General features: G+C 36.2%; 1 pseudogene; it reads left to right on the plus strand.

Annotated features, from left to right (window-relative positions):
• Nucleotides 1–15998: 15998 nt before the first annotated feature.
• On the plus strand, nucleotides 15999–16302 carry LOC136317140 (small ubiquitin-related modifier 2 pseudogene; annotated as a pseudogene).
• Nucleotides 16303–17340: the final 1038 nt, after the last annotated feature.

Here is a 17340-nt window from a genome sequence, read left to right on the forward strand (position 1 = left end):
TGTTTTCCCATTGTGTGGTTTGTCTTTTTATTTTGTTTATATTATCTTTAGCTGTGCAAACTTTTTATTTTGATATAGTCCCATTTGTTCATCCTGTCCTGTATTTCACTTGCCTGTGGCAAAAAATCAGCAAATATATTGCGGCAAGAGATGTTGGAGAGCTTACTGCCTATGTTTTCTTCCAAGATGATTATGGTTTTACAACTTACATTTAAGTCTTTTACCCATTTTGAGTTTATTTTTGTGACTGGTGTAAGTTGGTGGTCTAGTTTCATTTGTTCGCAAATACCTGTCCAATTTTCCCAACACTATTTGTTAAAGAGACTGTCTTTACTCCATTGTATGCTCTTACCTCCTTTGTCAAATATCAATTGTCAGTAAAGGTGTGGGTTTATTTCTGGGTTCTCTGTTCTGTTCCATTAATCTGTATGCTTGTTCTTATGCCAGTACCATGCTGTTTTGAATACAACTGCCTTGTAGTATAACTTGATATCAGAAAGTGTGATACCACCCACTTTATTCTTCTTTTTTCAAGATCACTGAGGCTATTTGTGTTCTTTTTTGGTTCCATACAAATTTTTGGAATATTTGTTCTATATCTTTGAAGTATGTCATTGGTACTTTAATAAGAATTGTATTGAATATATAAATTGCTTTGGGTAATATAGACATTTTAATGATGTTTATTCTTCCTCTCCATGAACACGGTATAGACTACTACTTGTTTGTATCTTCCTTGATTTCTTTTATCAATGTTTTATAATTTTTCAAGTACAAGTCTGTTACCTTCTTGGTTAAATTTACTCCTAGGTACTTTTTTTTTTTTTTTTTTTTGCAATAGTGAAGGGAATTGTTTTCTTAATTTCTCTTTCAGAGAGTTCATTATTGGTGTATAAAAGTGCCTCTGATTTCTGAATATTAATTTTATATCCTGCCATGTTGCTGAATTCATTTATCAGGTCCAGTAATTTTTTGACTGAGACTTTATGGTTTTCTATGTACAGTATCATGTCATCAGCAAATAATGATAATTTTACTTTTTCTTTTCCAATTTGGATGCCTTTTATTTCTTCTGGTCTGATTGCTGTGCCCAGGACTTCCAGAACTATGTTCAATAAGAGTGCTGAAAGAGGGCACCCCTGCCTTGTTCCTGATCTTAAGGGGATTGCTTTTACCTTTTGCCCATTGGTTATGATGTTGGCTTTGGGTTTGTAATACATGACCTTTATCATGTTGAGGTATGTTCCCTGTATTCCCACTTTGCTGAGAGTTTTGTTCATAAATGGTTGCTGGATTTTATCTAATGGTTTTTCTGCATCTATTGATATTATTATGTGATTTTTCTCCTTCTTGTTGTTTATGTGATGAATCACATTTATTGATTTGTGAATATCGTACCAGCCTTGCCTCCCCAGAATAAATCTCACTTGATCATGATGTATAATTTTTTCATGTATTCCTGGATCCAGTTTTCTAATATTTTGTTGAGAATCATAGCATCATCAGGGATATTGACCTATAGTTTTCTTTCTTTTTAGTGTTTTTGCCTGGTTATGGAATGAGTATTATGTTGGCCTCATAAAAAGAGCTTGGAAGTCTTCCCTCCTCTTCAATTTTTTGAAATAGCATGCGAAAGGTAGGAGATACTTCTTCTTTAAATATTTGGTAGAATTCGCCTGTGAAGCAATCTGTCCTAGGACTTTTGTTTGTTGGGAGTTTTTTGATAACTGTTTTGATCTCATTTGTTGTAAATGGTCTGTTTAGGTTTTCTGATTCTTGCAGAATGATTTTTGAAAGACTATATGTTTCAAGAAATTTGTCTATTTCATCTAGGTTGTCTAATTTTTTGGCATACAGTTCTTCATAGTATTTTCTTACACTCCTTTGTATTCCTGCTGTGTCAGTTGTTACTTCTCCACTCTCATTTTTAATTTTATTTATTTGAGTCCTCTCTCTTTTTTTCTTGTTGAGTCTGGATAAAGGTTCATCAATCTTGTTTACCTTTTCAAAGAACCAGCTCTTGGTTTCATTGATTTTCTGTATTGTTTTTTTAGCCTGTATGTCATTTATTTTCACTCTGATCTTTATTCTTTCCTTCTTTCTACTTCCTCTGGGTTTTACTTGCTGTTCTTTTTCAAGTTCTTTTAGATGCAGGGTTAACTTTTTTATTTGAGCTTTTTCTAGCTTCTTAATCTTAAGGTATGCCTGTAGTGCTATGAACTTCCCTCTCAGAACTGCTTGTTCTGTGCCCCATAGATTCTCAGTTGTTGTATGCTCTTTTTCATTTGATTCAAGGAAATTGTTTATTTCTTCCTTGACCTCATTGTTAACCCATTCATTATTTAATAACATGCTATTTAGCCTCCAAGTGTTTGAATGTTTTTCAGTTTCTAGTTTCATGCCATTGTGATCAGAGAAGATGTTTGATATGATTTCAATCTTCTTAAATTTATTGAGACTTGTTTTGTGTCCTAATACGTGGTCTATCCTAGAAAATGTATCATGAGCACTTGAAAAGAATGTATATTCTGCTGCTTTGGATGGGCACCAGTCCATGGACAGGCAGATGAAAGTGACTAAATGGTGTTTTCCAATTTTGAGATTCTAGGTTCTGAAAAGCAGAAATAGTTTTACTGAGCTTCTCTATGTGTTATCAGGAAATTAATTTCAAAAACCTCTCTCTCTCTCATATGAGAGAGAGGAAAAATGCAGGAAAAACATTTTAATCTTTTCTGGGTGTAAGATGTTTCCCATAAATGAAAATAGCATCTTAATTTTATTTTGTGATAGCTTGTTTTCTTTATTTGCTGATTTTTGTTTGCATTTACTGTGTGACTGATTTGTTCAGGTTGATTTTGTATTCTGAAACTTTGATGAATTTGTTTATTATAACATTTTACAGTTTTTTTGGTGGGGTATTTGTTTTTTTATGTATCATCATGTCATCTGCAAACATAGATAATATTTTCTTCTTTTCTAATTCAAATAAGTTTTATTTATTTATCTTTGACAAAGTTATGTGAGTAGGATTACCAGTACTATGTTGAAAAAAAGTAGTGAGAGTGGGCATCCGTGCCTTGTAGCAGATTGTACAGGGAAAGCTTTTAGTTTTTCCTCATTGATTGTGATGTTAGATGTTGGCTTTCCATTTATGGTTTTTATTTTGCTGAGGTACATTCCTTACAGACCTATTTTGTTTGATGTTTTAAACATGAATGAATGTTCAAGTTTATTAAATAGTTGGTTTTTCTGCATCTAATGAGATGATTATATGGGGTTTTTTTTTCCTTTTAGTTATTGTGGTGTGTCACATTGATTGATTCACATATGTTGAAACATCCATTCATCCCAGGGATAAATCCTGCTTGGTCATGGTGTATGGTCCTATTAATATAATGCTGAATTTAGTTTACTAATATTTTATTGAGAATTTTTACATCCATATTCATTAGTGATATTGGCCTATAGTTTTCTTATAGTGTTTCTAATGTCAGGGTAATATTGGCCTCATAAAATGATTTAGAACTATTCCCTATTGTTCTAATTTTTTGGTACAGTTTAAGAAGAATTGATATTAATGCTTTTTTGAATGATTGGTAGAATTCATTCATGAAGCCATCTGGTCCTGAACTTTTTTATCTGTTGGGAGATATAAAAAAATATTTTAAACAACAATTTTACTGTTTCACTGGTCTTTAAAATTCTTTCTTATATATTATATTATTTTCAGGTGTACAAAATAATGATTAGATATTTATACACCTTATGCAGTGGTCACTCCATTAAATTTAGTACCCATCTTGCACCATACAGTGTTATTACAATATTATTGACTATATTCCCTATGCTGTACTTTACATCCCTGTGAGTATTTTTATTATTCGTAATTGTGCTTCTTAATGCCTTTCACCTCTTCCACCCATCTCCTCAATCCACCTCCTATCTGGTGACTATCAATTTGTTCTTTGTATCTATGAGTTTGTTTCTGTTTTGTTTGTTTATTTTATTGTTTAGATTCTACACGTAAGTGAAATCATAATGATATTTGTCTTTCTCTGTCTGACTTATTTCACTTAGCATAATCCACTCTAAGTCTACCCATGCTGTTGCAATTAGCAGGATTTCATTCTTTTTATGGCTGAGTCATATACCATTGTATATATGTGTCACATCTTCTTTACCCATTCATCTATCAATAGAAACTTAGGTTTCTCCTATATCTTGAGTATTGTAAACAATACAGTGAACACAGGGGTGCATATATCTTTTCAAATTACTGTTTTGGATTTCCTCAGAAAATACTTAGAAGTAGAATTATTATGTCATAAGGTGAGTTCTATTTTTAATTTTTAAAAGAATCTTCATACTGTTTTCCACAGTGTCTGCACCAGTTTACAATCCCACCAATGGTGCATGAGGTTCCCGTTTCTGTTGGAAGATTTTTTATTAAATTTTTAAACTTATTGTGTTAACATGGATTCAAGGGTCCCAATCAATATAACATCCTCACCTCCCACCTCTGTGTACTCCATTACACCTCCTTGTCCTCTCTCCTCCTAACTCCTTCCCCCCTTCCCTCTGGGTTTTGCTGTCTTGTTATCTGTATCTTTGAGTTATGCATATATAGTTTCACTAATCCCTTCACCTTCTCTGATCCCATCTTCTCATCCCCCCCTCCCTCTGACAGCTGTCCTTCTGCTCCCTGTGACTCCACCTATGCCTTAATTTTGTTCCTCAGTTCACTTTGCTCATTAGATTCCACATATAAGTGAGATCATATGATATTTGTCTTTTTCTACCTGGCTTATTTCACTCATCATAATAATCTTCAGGTCCATCCACACCATCACAAAAGGTAAGATTTTTTTCTTTTTCACAGCTGTGTAGTATTCCATTATGTATATGCACCACAGCTTTTTAATCTACTTATTCACTGATGGACACTTGGGCTGTTTCCAGAACTTGGCTATTGTAAACAATGCTGCAATGAATATGGGTGTGTATATCTTCTTTTGAATTGGTGTTTTGGGATTCTTAAGATATATTCCTAAAAGTGGGATAGCTGGGTCAAAAGGCAGTTCTATTTTTATTTTTTAAGGAATCTCCATACTGTTTTCCACAGTGGCTGCACAAGTCTGCATTGCCACTAGCACTGCAGGAGGGTTTGCTTTACTCCACACCCTCGCCAGCACTTGTGTGTTGATTTTTTAATTAGTGCCATTCTGACAAGTGTGAGGTGATATCTCACTGTGGTTTTAATTTGCACTTCTCTGATAATTAGTGACATTGAAACTTTTTTTTCATATGCCTTTTGGCCATCTGTATGTCTGCTTTGGAGAAGTGTCAGTTCAGTTCTTTTGTCCATTTTTAAAGTGGATTGTTTACCTTCCTTGTGTTGAGTTTTACAAGTTCTTTATAAATTTTGGTTATTAACCCTTTGTCGAATATGTACTACCATTGTGTGGGTTTTCTTTTTATTTTGTTCATGGTGTCTTTTGCTGTTCAAATCTTTTATGTTCTATATAGTCCTATTTGTTTATTTGGCCTTTTATTTCACTTGTCTGTGGAGATAAATTTGCAAAAATTTTGCTACGCGAGATATTAGAAAGTTTACTGTCTATGTTTTCCTCCAAGATGTTTATGGTTCCACAACTTGCATATATAAATCTTTTATCCATTTTGAGTTTATTTTTGTGAATAGTGTTAGTAAGTTGGTGGTCTAGTTTCATTTTTTTTTGCATGTACCTGCCCGATTTTCCCAACACCATTTATTAAAGAGACTGTCTTTACTACATTGTATACTCTTACTGCCTTTGTCAAATATCAATTGACTGTAAAGGTGTGGGTTTATTTCTGGTTTTTCTGTTTTGTTCCATTGATCTGTATGCCTGTTCTTATGCCAGCACCAAGCTGTTTTGAGTACAATGGTCTCAAAACCTTGATATCAGGAAGTTATACTACAAGATAACTTGTAATATAACTACTTAAAATAGGAACCTCATGCACCATTGATACCACCCACTTTATTCTTCATTTTCCTGATTACTAAGGCTATTTAGGTTCTTTTTGGTTCCATATAAGTTTTTGGAATATCTGTTTTATATCTTTGAACTATGTCATTGGTATTTTATTAGGGATTGCATTGAATTTATAGATTGCTTTGGTTAATATAGACATTTTAATGATGTTTATTTTTCTTATCCATAAACATGGTATATGCTTCCACTTGTTTGTATCTTCCTTGATTTCTTTTCTCAATGTCTTATTATTTTCCGAGTACAAATCTTTTGCCTCTTTGGTTAAATTTATTTCTAGGTACTTTATTTTGTTGTTGTTGTTGCAATAGTGAAGGGGATTTTTCCCTTAATTTCTCTTTCTGACATTTTATTGTTGTTTAAAAAATGCCACTGATTTCTGAATATTAATTTTATATCCTGCCATGTTGCTGAATTCATTTATCAGGTCAGTAGTTTTTTGCCTGAGACCTTAGGGTTTCCTATGTACAGTATCATGTAATCAGCAAATAATGACAGTTTTACTTCTTCTTTTCCTGTTTGGATGCCTTTTATTTCTTCTTGTCTGATTGCTGTGCCTAGGACTTCCAGAACTATGTTGAATAAGAGTGCTGAAAGGGAACATCTCTGCCTTGTTCCTGATCTTAAGGAGATTGCTTTTAATTTTTGCCTATTGTGTATGATGTTGGCTGTGGGTTTGTCATAGATGGCATTTATCATGTTGAGGTATGTTCCCTGTATTCCCACTTTGGTGAGAGTTTTGTTTGTAAATGGGTGCTGGATTTTATCAAATGCTTTTTCTGTATCTATTGTTACAGTCATGTAATTGTTATCTTTCATTTTGTTTTTGTGATGAATCACATTTATTGATTTGTGAATATCATACCATCCTTGCCTCCCAGGAATAAATTCTCTTAGAAGAATTTTGATTACTTATTCAATCTCCTTATTTCCTATTGACCTATTCTGGCTTTCTATTTCTTCTTGATTTAGTTTTGATAGCTTGCATGTTTCTAGGAATTTATCCAATGACATTATTTACAGGAATAAAAAAATCTTAAAATTTATGTAAAATTATGAAAGATCCCATATGCCCCAGGTAATATCAGACAAGAAGAACAAATCTGAAGTTATCATACTTCCTAATTTCAAAATATATTACAAAGCTATAGTAAATAAAATAGTATGTCACTAGCTTAAAAATAGACATATAGAACTATGAGACAGAAGAGAGAACCCAGAGATAAATTCATACATCTTCAGTCAACTGATTTTCAACAAGAGTGCCAAGAATACTCAATAGGGAAAGGATTGTCTCAATAGTAAAATGGTATTGGGAAACTAGACGACGACATGCAAAAGAATAAAAATTAACACTAATCTCACATAACATTAAAAATCAACACAAATTGGATTAAAAACTTAAATATAATACATGAAACTCAATGAAAATACATGAAAAAGCTTTTTGACATAGTCTGGACAATGATTTTTTATGTGACAACAAAAGCACATGCAACAAAAAGAAAAACAGACTATACTGCTATTGTTCACAGTGGCCAAGACATGGAAACAACCAAAATACCCTTCAATAAAGGATTGGATAAAGAAGATGTGGTACATATATACAATAGAATACTATTCAGCCATAAGAAATGATGACATAGTATCATTTATGACAACATGGATGGAACTTGATAACATTATGCTAAGTGAAATAAGTATATATATAAAAAAAGCTAAGAACTGTATGATTCCATACATAAGTGGGACACAAAGTTGAGACTCATGGACATAGATAAGAGTGAAGTGGTTACCAGGAGTAGGAGAAAAGAAGAGAGGGAGGGGGTAGGGACGGGGAAGGAGAATAAAGAGAAACAAATACAAGGTGACAGAGTATGATTTGACTTTGGGTGATGGGTATGCAACATGATCGATTGTCCTAATGATGTGGAGATGTTTTCTCTAAATCTATGTACTCTGGTTGACCAATGTCACCCTGTTAAAATTAATTGTTTAAATAAAAAATAAATAAGTAATGGCCCTGACCAGTTGGCTCAGCAGTAGAGTGTCGGGCCAGCATTTGGAAGTCCTGTATTTGATTCCCAGCCATGGCACACAGGAGAAGCACCCTTCTGCTTCTCCACCCTTCCCTCTTTACTTTATTTCTATCTCTTTCTTCCCCTCCTGAAGCCAAGGCTCTATTGAAGCAAAAGTTGGCTCAGGTGGTGAGGATGGCTCCATGGCCTCTGTCTCAGGCACTAGAATGACTCCAATTGCAACAGAGCAATGCCCCAGATGGGCAGATCATTGGCACCTGGTGGGCGTGCCAGGTGGATTCCAGTCAGTCATATGTGGGAGTCTGTCTCTCTGCCTTCCAGCTTCTCACTTCAGAAAAATACTACACACACACACACACACACACACACACACAATTGTATCAAATTAAAAATCTGCGCAAAACAAAGGAAATAAAAAACAGAGTAGAGGCAGCTTATGGAATGGAAGAAAGTACTTGCAAGTCATATATCTGATAAGGAGTTTATATAAAAAATTTATAAGAAATTCATACAACTTAATGGCAAAACCTGATTAAAAATGGGAAAAAATATATCAATAAACTATTCTCAAAAAAAGGCATATGAATGGCCAAAACTATATGAAAAGGTTTGCAATATAACTAATCATCAAGAAAATGTAGATCAAAACCATAATGAGACATCACCTTACACCTATGAGAATGGCTATTATCAGCAAGACAATGGCCAGGATGTTGAGAAAAAGAAACCCTTGTATATTCTTGGTAAGAATGTAAATTATTACAGCCTTTGTGGACACAGTATGCAGATCCCTTAAAAAGCTAAAAATACCGTATTATTGATTATGTTCCCTATGTTGTACTTTTCATCTCTGTAACTCTTTTTATAACATAATTTGTACTTCTTAATCCTTTAATGCCATATGATCCAGCAACCCTACTTTTGGGTATCTATCCAAAGGAAATGAAATCAAGATCTCAAAGAAATACCTGTACTTCCATGTTCATTGCACCATTATTCACAATAGCCAATATATGGAAACAACCTAAATGTGTGTTAATGGATGGGCAGAGAAAATAAGGTATATCAATGGAATATCATTCAATCATGACAGAGAAGGAAGTCCTGCAGTTTGTGAAAAGATGGGTGAAGCTGGAGGACATATGGTAAGCAAAATAACAGATGCAGAAAGACAAATACTGCATGATCTTAGATGTGGATTCTTGAATAGTCAAACTCATATAAATAGTACAACAGTGGTTACTAGGATCTGGGGGTAGGGAGAGAGGGAAATGGGTGATGTTGTTTAAGGGGCACAATTTTTTTCTGTGAAGTAAGATGAATAAGTTCTTAAGAACCAGTATACAGCAATGTAACCATAGCTGACAATGTCATATTTTGTATTTGAAATTTGCTAAGAGGGTAGGTCTTGTGTGTTCTCACCACAAAAAAGGGGGGGGGAGGAAAATGGTAAGTGTGCAAAGTGTTTTTTGGTGACTATTTCACACTGCATATGTATGTATATTAGGTCATTTAAGATTGTATGCCATAAATATGCACAATTTTTTTTGTCAGTTGTGCCCAGAGAAAGTTGGGAAAATACTGCAAAATTATTTCTCAAATACAAGTGTTACTTTTATTGAGACAAAATCCAATTAAGAAAATCAACCATTTTAAAATGTGTACAATTTAGTGTCATTTAGTACATTCACAATGTTGGGTAACTCTATATATATATATCTATATATGTAGATACACATTTTAAAAAATATTTTTGTTAGATATATGTGTGTGTGTGTGATAATCTGTTCAAAGAGATACATTATTGTCAAGAAGACAACGTGAGGAGTCTTATCAGCAATTTGTGTTTTATGTCCTTGCTTCTAAACTTGAGTTATCACCTTGTTTTAGGTAATAACCTCTAACTTTTAACCTCTAATTTGAAAAATGAATAAAAATGTAGGCTCTGCAGTCATATTAGCTAGGACCTAGTCCCCATTCATTGCTCACTAGTCCTGTAACCTCAGGCAGTTGCTATATCTCTTTGAGCTTGTTTCATTACTTGTAAAAATAAGATGTAATAGTATTTATCTCATAGAATGCCATAAGGATTAAATGAGCTGGTAGGAGTTAACTTTCATAGAGTAAAGTGTTCAATAAACATGATGTAGTATCACTGTGATGCACATTATTATAACATTCAGCACCAGCATCTGAAATGACATGTGAATTTGTTGTTGTTGTTGTTTTCATTTTCTTTGAATCGCACGTAAGGCCTGTTGAGCAGTGACATGGACTATATGACCTGGGGTCATTTTTTTTTTTTTTTTGGTTTTACGAAAAGAGGTGCTGCCAAAGCAGGAAACATTTCTAAAATTTAATTTAGTTGGATTGCTGAATATTTTCAGTCTCTTAAACAATTTTGTGAGTCCTGAATTTGGAGGAAAGAAAAAAAATTGTTTCTGCGAGAGTTTCTACTAGTGTCTTGTTGTAGAGCACTTCACTGACCTCTTCACCTTTGCCATGGCTTTTAGATGATATCACTGGAACTTCAGAAGCGGTTGAAACTAGGCTCCATTGAGTGTGTTGTGCTGCAAACCCTCAGAGACCATTTGAGGAAGCCTTGTTCATTATTTCTGCTCAGCATGATGTCATTATGGAAAACCATATCTGTGATGGAAGTGTTTCCAGGGCTTTGAAAGAAAGTGTCAAGTAAGATGACAAGTCTTTCTGTACGGTGCTTCCCATAATTCTCCTTAAGAATTGTTTTATTTGGCCAGATACTATGCTTTGTAGTTTCTGGAAGTGCTAGAATTTCTCTGGCAATTTAACCCATTTGTGGGTTTTAATGGTCCTTGGTTTACAAGGCCACCTGTTCCTTTTGTTTTATTTTATTCAAATACAATTTTTATAAGGGTAAGAGGAATTTTATTATAGTTCATTTAAATGGCCCCAGAGAAATAAATGTATAATTGAACACAGTCTAACTCTTGGTCCCATTTCAACTACCAACGTGAAATATTACGAGGAATTTGAAATAGGCCACTTTCATCTGTGCATGTGGCTATAGTTAGATAAGTAAACAGATATTTTGTTTATGAAAAATACCTAAGTAGTGCATTTTGTGAACAAAGATCCTTTTCAAAATGCAATAAAATAGGTAGAACTGAGGCTTAGAAGCAGACTGAAACATGAAGAGCACTGGAAGCAGTTGGGACCTGATTTTACTTCTGTAGCCTCACTAACTCACTGTGTGCCTTTGCCAAGGCATTCTGCCTTTCTGGGCCTCAATTTCATTATTTATACAAAGACAGGGTTGGACCAGATGAACTCTAAAATCCATCTAGTTATAAATGTCTGTGCTCCAATAACTCCATATAGGAAAAAAATAGAAGACACAATTTTGTTAGATTAGGGTGACTAGAAAAGTTAAGGATGAATGCTCAAGAGAAACTGAATTGCCTCTGTTTGTGATTTAGTATAAATTAGCTTAGAATGACTATTTGTGTTGGCAAGTATCAATAAATACATGAGCTTGTGCCTTCAGCTAATACAAGTTCTCAGATCACATCTTATTCTTTACTTTCATACTGTTTCATCTAATTGAAAAAAAATCCCCAAATACTTAAGCTGTATTGTATAATTTTTAATTTTTTTAAAAATATAGCAACCCTCAGGGTCAAGCATGAATTATTCTTCCCACTTCTATACCTGAGATGAGAAATGTGGGGCTCTGGAAAGTTAAGCGACTTGTTCACAATTGCATGTCTAAGTGATGCAGCTGGAATGCATCCCAAGTCTCCTGTCTCAAGGACCAGTTCCTCTTCTACGCCATGTATTAAATTGTAAAAATGATTTTATTGAGCAATTGCTTTGTACCTGGTATTGAAAAAAGCCTTTATTTGTTAGCTCACCACTCTCTTTATTTTCCAGACAAGGTAAAGGTCAAGATCAAATACCTCTTAGAAGGTAGAGCTGATATCAAATGCCATGTTTATCTAACGAGCTCTCTTCTGTTAACCAATATGCCTTTAATTATTACTATGTTTGTTAATCTGCTTGTTTTGCTAAGGAACCTCTTTCAAAGGTTGCTTTAATGAGTGCATGATAGTGAAGGCACTGGAGGTAGGAGCTAAGAAGGCCAGGTCTTGCTAAGGCGAACTACTCTTATCTCCAAACTGTACAGTTGTAGTCTTTGCTGTTGCTATCCCTTACCCATGAGGTGTCCTCTGAAGTCATGCAGTGAAGCTTTAGAAAAAAATGTTCTGTTCTATCTGCCTGCAATATTCTTATATCAGATGGCCTTGTCTTTTCTCTTTACTCAAGCCTCTGTTCAACCATCCCTGCCTCAGAAGGACCTTATCCAATATAGCATCTCCATCTTTCTAATTCCATATTTCGCCTTTTCTTTCTCCTTAGCACTAGTCACCACTAAAGAGACTAAATATCTACTTATTTATTTGTCATCTATCTTCCTACATTAGACTGTAAGGTCCATGTGGGCAGAAATTTTGTCTAGATTTGTTCAATGATATATGCACAGCTCCCAGAACAGTGTTAGGGCCATGGTATCTACTCTGCAAATATGTGTTTAGTGAATGAAAGGAAGAAGGATAGAGAGGGTAGTAGTGGCTATTGTACATAAAGAATAAGGATTTAAGCATAAACATGGACAAAGGCCACTAGAAATTCTGGCCAGCATCAAGAAACCAAAGGTTGGCCTGGATTGTCTAGCTGGGAAAATCAAAATGTGTTGAAAAAAATTAGCTACAATTATATGACCAGTAAAATCATCTAGCTTTAGGTTTTTAAGTAAATAGATCTTCCCATTTTAATTTCAGCCATCAATCCTGGGATCTTATAGCTTGCTTAGATCTTTAGAGCTCATCCAGTCTACTTTATCATCAGAAGAATGAGGCTTCGATCTTGGACAGGGGGAGTAACTTGTCTAAGATCAAGCATGGCTACTTACCTGACAAGATCAAATGGAAGCCTGAAAACCTGGGAGGCTTTGCCCTAGGAGGGAATTTTTATGAAAATGATGATGGACTGGATAGTTATTAGTCAGCAAATGGCAATCTAGTAATATGCCAATATCTTTTGATTTTTATGACTGTTTTACTATAACTAGCCTATATTGGAAGACCAGGGATAGAATGCAATACTGTAGTTTTTAAAAAATATATATACATTTTGTCATTCAGATGACCAAAGCAATTTTTTAAGTGATAGAAACAATAAAGGTGTTTTATGTTAATGAGGTGACTTTTTTTTTATTAAATGAGAGGCATGAAGGCAGGGACAGACTCCCACATGCACCCTGAATAGAATCCACATGGCAAGACCCTACCAGGTGATGCTCTGCCCATCTGTGCTGCTGCTCCATTGCTCGGCAACTGAGCTATTTTAGCTCCTGAGGCAGAGGCCATGGAGCCACCCTCAGTGCTCAAGACCAACTTTGCTCAAACCATTTGAGCTATGGTTGTGGGAGGAGAAAAGAGAGATTGAGAGAGCAAGAGAGGGAAGAGGGGTGGAAAAGCAGATAGTCATTGATACCCTGACTGGGTATAGAATCCAGAACTTCCACATATCAGGCTGAAGCTCTACCACTGAGCAAACTGACCAGGAGCAATGAGGTGACTTTTTTGTGACAGAGACAGAGAGGGTCAGAGAGAGAGACAGATAGAGACAGACAGACAGACAGGAAGGGAGAGATGAGAAGCATCAATTCTTCATGGTGGTGGCACCTTAGTTGTTCATTGATTGCTTTCTCATATGTGCCTTGACCGGGGGGCTACAGAAGACTGAGTGACCCCTTGCTCAAGCCAGTGACCTTTGGCTCAAGCTGGTGAGCCTTGCTCAAACCAGATGAGACTGCATTCAAGCTGGTGACCTCAGGGTCTCGAACCTGGGTCTTCTGCATCCCAGTTCGATGCTCTATCCACTGCGTCACTGCCTGGTCAGGCACGAGGTGACTTGAAAAGCACCTAAGTATGGAGACTGGTTGCCATGGGAACCAACTATGTGATTAGATCTCTTCCTTTGACATCTGGGGAAGGGAGAGGATCTGGAGGTTGAGTCCGTCTACCAATGGCCAATGATTTAATCAATCATGCATATGTGATGAAGCCTTCATAAAAGACCTAAAGGGATGGGATTTGGAGAGCTTTCAGGTAGGTGAACGTGTAGAGATTTGAAGAGATTGGTGCCCCTAGAGAGGTTATGGAAGCTCTGTGCCCTTTGCATCTCTTCCATTTGGACATATCTTTATAACATCCTTCAATAAACTGGTAAATGTAAGAAAATGTTTCTCTGAGTTCTGTGAGCCACTCTAGCAAAGGGACTGACCCCTTAACCTATGGGACCTGACACTGTCTCTAGGTAGATAGTATCAGAATTGAGTGAAATTCTAGAACACCCAGCTAATGTCGTAGGGAATTGTTTGGTGTGGGAAAAAACCTTCACACATTTGGTGACCAGAAGTGTTTTGTGTGAGTAGCAAAGAAGAATCTGGTTGAAAACTGAATGTCTTAACATAGCAACCTACAAATTGTGCCACAAATATTTTCAAGAATAAAATTTCAGTAAAACTTTAGGAATTTTCTGGTTCTATGGAACACCTGGAGTCTTTTAAAAATTACTGATGCCTGGGTCCCACTTCTAGAGATACAACTTTAATTGTGATGTTAGTGTGCAGACTGGGTCAAGAATCAGGAGCTTGGAGGTCAGGAGTATGGATTTAGGAAGAAGACAAAGTAGTCTCTCACAAATTATCTCTCTCTCACTTATTAGCAGGTATGACTTTGGGTAAGTTCATCTTTCTGAGTCTCAACTTCCCCATTTGTAAAAGGGAGGTAATTGATCTGATAGGAGTTTTGCAGAGGTGAAATAAGGTCCATAAAGCATATAGCATGTAGCCTAACCCACATAAGCATTCCATTAATGATAACCTCTATTATCATTGTTATTATATTACTATCATATTAAATAATAGCTAATTATTATGCTGAATAGTTATTTCCCCCTCTAAACTTAAAAATGGTGACTTTAAGAATGTAGCCTGACCAGGCGGTGGAGCAGTGGATAGAGCGTTGGACTGGGATGCCGAGGACCTAGGTTTGAGACCCCGAGGTCGCCAGCTTGAGCGCGAGCTCATCTGGCTTGAGCAAAATAAAAAAAAATGCTCACCAGCTTGGACCCAAGGTCGCTGGCTCAAGCAAGGGGTTACTCGATCTGCTGAAGGCCCGCAGTCAAGGCACATATGAGAAAGCAATCAATGAACAACTAAAGTGTCCCAACGAAAAACTAATGATTGATGCTTCTCATCTCTCTCCGTTCCTGTCTGTCTGTCCCTATCTATCCCTCTGACTCTCTCTCTCTCTCTCTGTCCCTGTAAAGAAAAAAAATTTTTAAAAAAAAGAATGTATAAGGCCTGACCAGGCAGTGATGCAGTGGATAGAGCATCGGACTGGGATGTGGAGGACCCAGGTTTGAGACCCCGAGGTCGCTAGCTTGAGTGCGGGTTCATCTGGTTTGGGCAAAGCTCATCAGCTTGGACCCTAGGTCACTGGCTCGAGCAAGGGGTTTACTCAGCCTGCTGTAGCCCCATGGTCAAGGCACATATGAGAAAGCAATCAATGAACAACTAAGGTGTTGCAACGAAAAACTAATGACTGATGCTTCTCATCTCTCTGCATTTCTGTCTGTCTGTCCCTGTCTATCCCTCTCTCTGACTCTCTCTCTGTTTCTGTAAAAAAAAAAGAATGTATAAGGATTAGTTGAATGGTATAAATTGAAGCTATGGGACTATGTTGATGGTGACCTGTATAAAATGGATGAAAACTGACTGCAAAGTGAGATATTTGAAACAGGCCTGCCAGGCATGTTCAGTGCAGACCTGGTATCTATTTTGTGACGTGGCAGCTGAGGAAGTCTGGCACTCACCATGGCCCATCCAAAACCCAAAGAAGGAATCAAGACTGAGAACAACGATCATATTAATTTGAAGATCACGTTAATTTGAAGGTTGTGGAGCAGGAGGATTCTGTGGTGCAGTTTAAGATTAAGAGGCATACACCACTTAGTACACTAATAAAAAAGACTGTTGTGAACTACAGGTTGGTCAATGAGGCAGATAGATTCCAATTTGACTGACAGCCAAACAATGAAACAGACACACCTGTACAACTGAAACTAGAGGTTGAAGGTACAATTGATGGGTTCCAGCAGCAACAGGAGGTGTCTACTAAATAGGGAACCTGCTACTTTACTCTAAAACACTTCCTCCACACCAACAAGACATTGTCAATTAAAAAACTGTAGTTTGGTCCCACCATATCCTACTGCAGTATAATTTTCTCTATTCTTTCATTTTCCCCTTCCCCATTCCTTTATTGTACATAAAGTAACTGATATATGTGTGGAAGCATTTGCATTTTTTAAAATCTAAATGGCCAATAGTTTACCCTCTTTCTCCATTTATGGCATTCTCATTCAGTTCTTTATATTCCAAGAACTTATTCTGTTCTCACTGTTTAACAACAACAAAAAAAGAGCAATATAAAAAATCTTTGCATACCTTGTTTGATTGAAAATTTTTAATGTTTTTCATTTATTATTATAAAAGCTATGACAATTTTATAAGTATTTTGTATGTAGCTGTTACATGTATGGCAATCTGTCTTATTATTATTATTAATTATTATTATTTTTCATTTTTCTGAAGTGAGAAGCAGGGAGGCAAAGAGACAGACTCCCACATGTGCCCAATTGGGATCCACCTAGCATGCCCACAAGGGGGCGATGCTTTGCCCATCTGGGTTGTTGCTCCGTTGCATCTGGCGCCATTCTAGCACCTGAGGCAGAGGCCACAGAGCCATCCTCAGTGCCTGGGCCAACTTTGCTCCAGTTGAGCCTTGGCTGCAGGAGGGGAAGAGAGAGATAAAGAGGAAGGAGAGGGGGAAGGGTGGAGAAGCAAGTGGGCGCTTCTCCTGTGTGCCCTGGCTGGGAATCAAACCCAAGACTTATACACACTGGGTCAATGCTCTCCTGCTGAGCCAACTGGCCAAGGCCGGCAATCTGTCTTTAAGTAGGGATAAATTACCGTAAATGAAATGAATCCTAGATAGTTTTCCCTTCAAGTCAAGCATCTTGTTGTTTAAATAAACTTCTTGTTAAAAATTTTTTGAAAACAAGCTTTCTATTTAGTAATGTTATAGAAATCAGAACTCTAAATTCTTTAGGGAGGACATTCGTACATTGCTTCCTGTGTTACATTCCACACTAAT

This window comes from Saccopteryx bilineata, chromosome X, assembly GCF_036850765.1.
Source record: "Saccopteryx bilineata isolate mSacBil1 chromosome X, mSacBil1_pri_phased_curated, whole genome shotgun sequence".
Taxonomy (NCBI): domain Eukaryota; kingdom Metazoa; phylum Chordata; class Mammalia; order Chiroptera; family Emballonuridae; genus Saccopteryx; species Saccopteryx bilineata.